The sequence below is a fragment of the Peromyscus californicus genome, unplaced genomic scaffold, assembly GCF_007827085.1.
Source record: "Peromyscus californicus insignis strain IS unplaced genomic scaffold, ASM782708v3 Scaffold_14__1_contigs__length_90479793_seg_2, whole genome shotgun sequence".
NCBI lineage: Eukaryota > Metazoa > Chordata > Mammalia > Rodentia > Cricetidae > Peromyscus > Peromyscus californicus.
In genome coordinates, this window is record NW_026294436.1 from 64,868,026 (window position 1) to 64,876,670 (window position 8,645).

The 8,645-nt window shown below is 43.8% G+C and overlaps 1 long non-coding RNA gene across 1 annotated transcript; it reads left to right on the top strand.

The window, feature by feature from the left end:
• The first annotated feature begins 64 nt into the window (after nt 1-64).
• On the top strand, nt 65-8,356 carry LOC128110059 (uncharacterized). The gene is made up of 2 exons (XR_008218010.1): nt 65-5,481; nt 7,177-8,356. It is a non-coding gene; the product is annotated as an uncharacterized LOC128110059 (long non-coding RNA).
• Nucleotides 8,357-8,645: the final 289 nt, after the last annotated feature.

Genomic DNA, 8,645 nt, shown 5'->3' on the forward strand with positions numbered 1-8,645 from the left:
TGCTCTGGCTCCACCCCTGTCCCATCCCCTGGGCGGTGCCAGGCTCCCCGGTGCACTTGGCACTTCCCCCCGGTTTAAAGAGATACTCTGGGTGAAGAAGGTCCCGGCCTCCGCGGTGATTCGCCCTGGAGACCGCGACATCATACAGACATTGAAATCTGAAGTTGGGTAGTGCCTTTCCTTTCCTTAGGTGCCTAGCGGTGCCACGGGGACAGGGGGTGGGTATTTGCTTTGTAATTTCAGGGTCCCCGGCCGCCCCTCCCCTGGATTGCATGTACTTTAAAATGGAGTCTAAATAAGGTTCTAAAGTAATCTAACATCGTGAACATTCTCCTGATTGATTTTCTAGAGTGCTTCAGAGACTTGGGAGCTCTGGATGAATGTGGACCGGGAAAAAATCGCACTGAGACCTGGGCATCTGCCCCAGGGTGGGGGTTGTGATCGCAGGATCTGGGGGCTGTGGAGTGATTTGAAATTGTCAACAATTTATCATAGCTGTCAGTATCTCAGTAGTTTTGTTTCCCCTTGAATTACTGTGAAATTCACATAACATTAAATTGTCATTATAGGGCTGGGGAATGTAGCTCAACAGAGTGCTTGCTTAAGCACTCAGGATCATCAGTACCATGCATGCCTGTGTGTAATCCTGTCACTAGGAGTCCAAGGTCATCCTTAGCTACATAGCTAAGGGATACATTAGACCTTGCCTTAAATAAATAAATAAATAAATAAATAAATAAATAAATAAATAAATAAAACCAGGCAGAGGAGCACACAACTTTAATCCCAGCACCTTGGGAGGCAGAGGCAGGTGGATCTCTGAGGGTGGTCTACAGAGCAAGTTACAGGATAGATAGCCAGGGCTACACCGAGAAACCCTGTCTCTAAAAACAAAACAACAACAACAAAAAAAGTGGTCATTTTAATTCAAGGTATTTAGTGAATTCAGTGTGTGCAGAGCTGCCTTGTATGGTTGCAAAACAGTCCATCACTCAAAAAATAAAAGGCAGTTGTACACATTGAGAAGTTTCTTTCCAACCCCTCTCCCCGGCCCTGTTAGCCACCAACCTACTTCTGTCTCCATGGGCGGAAGTATTCTCGGTGTATTGAATTTTTTTTTTAAAACACAATTGAGAAAGCCAGTTCTACCTGGCAGACAGCATAGAATCATGGAACCCAGGTCTAAAGTCTTCCTCTTCTGCCTGTCTGTTACCGTTCCTAACCCTTTGTGGGCCTCAGTTTCCTCATCTGCGAAAGGACAGTGTGACAGCCCCCAGAGGAACTCAGAGAAATGAGGAGTCAGGGGCGTGCCGGACACTGAACAAATGGTCACTGTTTTCCTTCCTCTCCTTCTCTGCTTGAAGTTTGGGTTTCATTTTGTTCTGTTTGGCAGTGAAATGATAGACTACAGAACTCTTCACAAGTCTGCTGCCCCTCTCCCACCCTCCCGTCATCCGTCTCTAATCCAGCACAGGTGGCTCTCATCAGTAGCTGCAACAGTGCCATCTGGAAGTTGTGCCCAGAGGTTCTGGACCTGGGGCACGCTCACCACACTCGAGCCCAACTATGCTTTGATAGCGGCTGCTCCATTGAACAGGACTCACATCTGACACATAAAGGGCACTGTCTCAGTCTGTGCAGGCTGCTAGGATGATCCCCTAGAGACAGGCCACTTCTAATAATAGAAATAAATGTGTTTTCACTGTTCTGGCGGCTGGGCAGCCCAAGAGGAAGACCTTACCAGGCTTCCTGTCCGGCGAGGACTTGTGTTCTAGTTTATAGGTAGCACTTTATATAGTGTCCCCTGTGATATCTACCTGGCAGCATAGAATCAGGGAACCTAGGTCTGAAATCTCCTTCTTCTTTTATGGGGACATCATCTCGTCCATGAGACCTGTGTTCCTATGACCTGATCACCGCCCAAAGGCTCCACCTCTTAATCCGTCAGCTTGGGGGTTCCAATTTCAGCACAGCAACTTTGAGGGGACAAAGCCACTCAGACTACACAGCAGATGCAGAACGTAAGCAATAAAACAACAAGGCCCAAAGCCCGGGCAGTTATCTGCTATTGCGGTGCAGCTTCGCCAGGTCTGATCTGGGCTGTACATTTAGCATTTAACATCTTATGGTTCTGGGCAATGCTTTCCCTCCTGTTGGACTTTATGAAAGGTTTAGTTACATATTTATTTTTTAGTGGCGGGTACTTTAAAAATTAAGTATTTGTTTTCTTTAAAAAATGTTTAGACTTTGTAGAAAAAAAAACATAAAATACAAAAAAAAAAAGAAGAAAAGGCACATGTATCTTAAAGAGTCTTGTTAATTAAATCAAACCTAAGGCCAGTTCATGGTACGAATTCTCGAAAAAGCTACTTGCCTGTGGCCTTTCGGGCCCCTACTCAGACCTGAGCTACCCTCAGCCAGTTGTGGTGAAGCATGCTGGTTGGATTTGCTGAAGGAGGCAGAGGCAGGGGGATCCCGAGTTTGAGGCCAGCCTAGGAGGCTTGCTAAGGAGAAGCCTTGGCCGAGGCCCAGCCACAAACGGTGGCGGTGGGACCATGGAGGCAGTGGCTGCTGCTCCGAGTGGCTGGCTCCTTCTCATCATGTTGGTGACTGCGGTGATGCTGCTACCTGGGATGAAGGGTTTACCACTGCTTGTTCAGAGAAGAATTGCCAGGACCATCATGTTACCATAAAGCATCGGCAAAGGTCAGTTTGGAAAAGTTTGGCAAGACAAATGGTGGGGAGAAAATGCTGTGAAGATTTTCTCTTCTAGGGAAGAACATTTGTGGTTCCAAGAGACAGACATTTATCAGACTGTGATTGCTCCAAACCACAGAGGAGGCACAAAAAAAAGAAAAGAAAGAAAGAAAAAAAGAAAAAGAAAAAAAAGTCTTCGGGGAACCATGACCACACCTAACAGCTACTTGGAAATCTTCAAAAAGATGATGGGACCCCACAACGATGATCCCACAAGGACTATGGTAAAGCCATTAAGCTAATTAACATCCATGGAAAGATCGACTTTGGACTACAAACTATTCAGGACAATTTCGAGATGACCAGCTGAGATGATCCAGCCTGACAGACTACTTGAACAAGGACTTGAAACAAGCCCTGCACTTTTCCATTATGCAGAGACTGGACAAATGATACAGGACTTGACAATTAACCCAAAAATTTCTTTTCAGGATTCCCTAAAGATGTCTTCACCCCCAGAAATCAGGAAGTAATTTTAAGAAAACAATGCCCACATTCCCAAGAGGTGGGATGGGAGGTTTTTGGTCGTTTAATGAGTTACGGATATTGTCATTGTTTACAATGGTTGGTTACAAGTTGTTAATTGTTAATGGTCAGGAAAAAAGCTAAACATGGAGATTAGATTCAGAGGTTTTGTTTAAAAAAGAAAGAAAGAAAAAGAAAAAAGAGAATATAGATATGAGGTAGATCATTGACTCTACTCTGAGAAAAAAGATAAAGAAATAATAGGATAAATGGGTAGATCACTGAATCTACTCTAAAAAGAAAAAGGGGAAGATACAAAAATGACAAAAGGTAGATTATTGAATCTATTACGAAAAGAAAAAAGAGAGAATATGGATATGATAAGATAAAAGGGAGATTATGGAATCTACTTTTCAAAAGGAACTACTTGTTTTAAATAGGATAAGTAATGAAATTTTTTGTCTGATTTTATCAGATGTTACTGGACTGGACATTGTTAATATATATAATGGAGTTTTTTGTCTGAATCTGTCAAATGTTAACGGACTAGACATTGTTAATGTACTCTTGACTGTGTATATTGTATATACTTATTAGATATAATTTTTCTTGTATTAGTTATAAGCTTTTTTAAATTTTAGACAAAAAAGGGGAAATGTGGTGGTATTGTGCTCCCCAAAATATTGTGCATGCCAGTAAACTTATCTGGGGTCAGAGAAGAGAAGGGTAAGAAAGTTTTTAGTCTCAGCTCTCAGCTGCTGCTCTGACCTCTTGGGCTTTTAACTCTTCATTTGGCTCTGTGTTTCTTATTTAATAAGACCGTTCCATCTACACTTGAGCCTACAGTGAGACAGAACATGGTGGCCAAGGCATGTGACAGGGGAAACCTGTGCCAGTCATGGTGGCCTGGCGGCAAAGAGAGGGAGGGGTGGACATTCCAGTGTCTCCCTCCGAAGCATGGCCTCAGGGACCAAACTTCCTGTCGTGAGACCTCACTTCTACTCAGAACGCTTTGACACCAAATGTGTGTGTGTGTGTGTGTGTGTGGGGGGGGTTCCACGCTAACAGCCAATTATCTGACCATTTAGACACCAACACTTGTGACATTCTACACTTGAATTCGATTCTCACGCTAGCTCCCTGGAGTAAGGGCGGACCCCACAAATTTAGGGCTTGATCCCCTGAGACCTACCCACGCCTTCAGAGACAATTTCAAGTCTCTGATATTTTCACCTCTTGGGTACAAATTAGGGGTTCCCCTGGCCTCTTAGGGTTTAAAAACTGATAGTAACAGCTCGTGGGACACAGAGGAAACACTACATTGCTTCTTGGCTTAATACAAAGAGGATGATAACAAGGGACAGAGAGGAACAACCCGGTGAGGGTGGGCAGAGAGCTAGGCCTGCCATGGTCCTGAGCCCAAGTGCCTCTGTCCCTGTGCCATCCTCCTGACACATGCATGCATTCACCAGCCTGGAAGCTCTCTGGATTGAGCAGTTTAAGGATTTTTTTTCTCCTAGTGTTAAGGATTGACTGGCCTCTTTGTGTCCTACCCAGGCACTAGTGTAGGGCTTCTGGAGGCAGATTAGGTTTTCATGGAGGCTTCATCCCATAGGCCTCATTGACTAACCCCATCTCCGGCTCCTTCCTCTCTCTAGATGGGCCAGGGCTGAAAATCCTAACTCCTAACCATGATGCAATCAGACTGCAGCATCTCTCCGCTTCTGCTTCAAGTTACTCCCTCAGTTCCTGCCCTGATTTCCCTCGACGATGGACCCTTTCTTTCCCTGAGTTGCTTTTCTTCAGGGTGTTTGATCACGTCAACAGAAAGGAAACTGAACCCCTCATTTATACAAAACCAAGATCTCACCAGTGTGAAGGATGCAGATAATCAAGATACACAGGCAGCGTCAGGGAAGGTCTGGAACAGCAGCACGGCTCCCAGCTCTGCCTCCCCATATTAGACATCTGTTCTCCAGCACAAAGGAAGAAGATAGGAAGTAGCTAATGAGCGTTGCCGGTTACCTCACACAGTGAGGAGTATTTTGGTTGCAAAGCATCTCTACATGACACACTGAGAGTTGCATCGCCAATGCAATCATCTTTGGGCACAAATCTATAGACCCCAGGAGTGCTTATCACCAGCAATTCTAAGCCAGAGCCTTCATGCTGAAGGAATTCTGTCAATAAGGGCCTCTCCCCCACCTCTGCCAATATCCAGCAACCGTAAGACTTGCAAGGGGTTGACTCTACTGTGCCGTAAGCCGTTGGCTTTTATTCTTTCTTTCCCCATTTTCCAAGGCAGCTAGTTCACTTTAATATAGCTTTGAGTCTAGAAGTTCAGGTAAAACTCTTACTATAACTAAGGGGCTTTACAGTCTCAACTGGAAGGCAGGGTTGTTTACGTCAGCCAGCTTCTCCCACAGACAACCATGATCAACTCTGGACAAAATATCTCAAAAACAAAAATTTTCAAACAGCTTACAGCAACCCCAAACAGGCGGAAACAGGAGAGTATCCGGCTCCAGAGGAAGGGAATTGAATTTTCAGGGTCTTCTTTGCAGTTCTTCCCAGGGAGCAGATTGTCTGTGACAGCTCGTGGGTGGGGGAACTAACACTCGTCACAGCCATGTTGGCCCTAGGTCCCACAGATGTAGCTGGAGGCTGCCAGAGTGTCCGGACAAATAGAGAGGCAGGGCTGAAATGAAGGTGGCCACAGAGGGAAGACACCTGCCTCAAGCATGCCCATAATTCTCCCTCACATCCATGGCCGTCCCCACATGTATCACTGTATGACAGACAGGGTAACGGTAAGAGAGAGGATTCATCGGGAAGCTACATAGCTGTACTATTGGTACGTGGATACGTGGATACGTGGACCAAACAGTGTCTGTGCATATGAAACAAAACTTTGCACTAAGGAAGGAAGTAGAAAAAGATACAACAGAAGTTAGAAAGTTTAGCAGTCCTCTCAGGAGTTTCTGAAAAACACACTCTCTCTCTCTCTCTTACTCTCTGTCTGTCTGTCTGTCTGTCTGTCTGTCTCTCTCTGTCTCTGTCTCTGTCTCTGTCTCTCTCTCTCTCTCTCTCTCTCTCTCTCTCACACACACACACACACACACACACACACACACACACACACACAGAGACATAGTTTGTTTTTTGGGTTTTTTTTATTTTTTTTTGGTTTTTAGGGTTTTTTTTTTTTTTTTTTTTTTTTTTTTTTTTTTTTTTTTTTTTTTTTTTTTTGGTTTTTCAAGACAGGGTTTCTCTGTATAGTTTTGGTGCCTGTCCTGGATCTCGCTCTGTAGACCAGGCTGGTCTTGAACTCACAGAAATCCACCTGGCTCTGCCTCCTGAATGCTGGGATTAAAGGTGTGCGCCACTGCCGCCCGGCTGACATAGATTTTTAATAGAGAAAATACCATGCATATGCATTGGAAAAATGTAAATCCTTTATAAATTCAGTTATATCCATTGTAGTCCCAATTGAAATTGTTGGTAGAAATTGCTAAGTTGATTACAAATTTTTAACAGGCCCTAGGTGTGATGGCACATACCTTTAGTCCCAGCCCATAGGAGGCAGAAGCCAATGAATCTGTAAGTTCAAGACCAGCCTGGTTTAGCTAGCTACTTTCAGGCCAGCTAGGGCTGCCTAGTGAGACCCTATCTCAAAAAACAAAATAAAATAAAATTTTAGCGAGAACGTGAAGCATCTCAAATGGTGAAAATAGTTATGCAATAACTGGAGGGCTCACAAGCTTGACTGAAAGATGTCCGGAAGGCTGTGGGAATCAAGGACAGGAAGTATAAGGCAAATAAGAGAATAGAGAAATCATAGAGAGATGGCTAGCTGCTTTTTGACAAAGAGGCTAGGGATATTTACTAAAGAAAAGGAAGTTGGTTTTTTTGGTTTTTGTTTTTTTAGATTTGATTGTCCTTTTTGTGTCTTAGTGTTTTGCCTGCAGTGCCTGTGGAGGCCAGAAGAGGGTGTCAGATCCCCTGGGAGTGGAGCTACAGGGAGCTGTGAGCCGCCACCAGGTTGCTGGTGCTGAGAACTGAACCCAGGTCCTCTGGAAGCGCAGCCACTGCTTGTAACCGCTGAGCCATCTCTGCAGCCCTAAGGAAGTCCTAACAAATGGTACTGAAATGATTGGATAAATGTATGAGGAAGATGAATCTTGTCCCCTATCTCATAAATCCAAATGTCAATGTTGACGCTATACCTAGAAAAAAAGTCCCATGGCCTTGTGTGCACACAGATGTGTGTATATGCGTGTGCACACATATACAAACAAAAAATGAAGATAAAACCTTTTCCATTGAGTATCCTTATGAGATATTGTTTGATATTGCCCTGAACCCCCAAAGCCTTTGTCCCACAGGAGTTCTTTTGCCCTTCTCTTCACCCCCCTCCCCCGTCCTTCTTCTTCTCCCCTCCTCCCCTCCAACCATGTGTGGCCTCCAAGCATGACATGTGCCTATATGTAACAAAGCCTTCCTTTCCGTCCGTCTGTCCGTCCGTGACTCTCCTCATCATTGGCGGGTTGCTCTCTGACCTAAGACTCTGATAGGAAAGGGATGCAAAAATATGAACGCATCTCAAAAGTATCAGAGTTAAAGGGCAATAGATCTTTAAAAACCAATATCTACAGACTGGGCATGGAGCATGTGCTTAGTTTATGCAAGGCCCAGGGTTTGATCCTCAGCACAAATAACTCAACAACCCCATTTACATGACGTTTGACATTAGACACAATCATGTGAAAGACCTGGAGATAGCGATCCTTGGAGAGATTGACTGCAAGGGATCCCCAAGGGTGATAGAATTGTGGTATGTCTTGTCAAGGTATAGGATACATGGTCATATATACCCATGCAAATTCACTGCACTATGTACCTAAAGTCTGTGTGTTTTGCTGCATATAAAATGTAATATATATTTATATACATATATTTATATATAATTTATATACATATTTTATATAATGTATAATTTATAGATAGTTTTAAATTGCTGCTTAAAATGAACACAGAAAACAAAATAAAATACACATTCCTTGGCCCCTCCCCATTGTAAATATGTGGTATCTTAAACTGACCAATAAAAATTCTAAGTGTTTATTTAATCTTTTATTTGTTTATCTTTTGTTTAGCCCCCGTGCAATCTAAGATGAAAGAATCTTTGTCAATCTGGAAATCTTGGAAATGTTATTCCATTCATTTATTTATTTATTTATTTATTTATTTTCCGAGACAGGGTTTCTCTGTGTAGTTTTGGTGCCTGTCCTGGATCTCACTCTGTAGACCAGGCTGGCCTCGAACTCACAGAGATCCACCTGGCTCTGCCTCCTGAGTGCTGGGATTAAAGATGTGTGCCACCGCCTGGCTTCATTTATTTTCTTTACGTGTGTGTGTTTCTT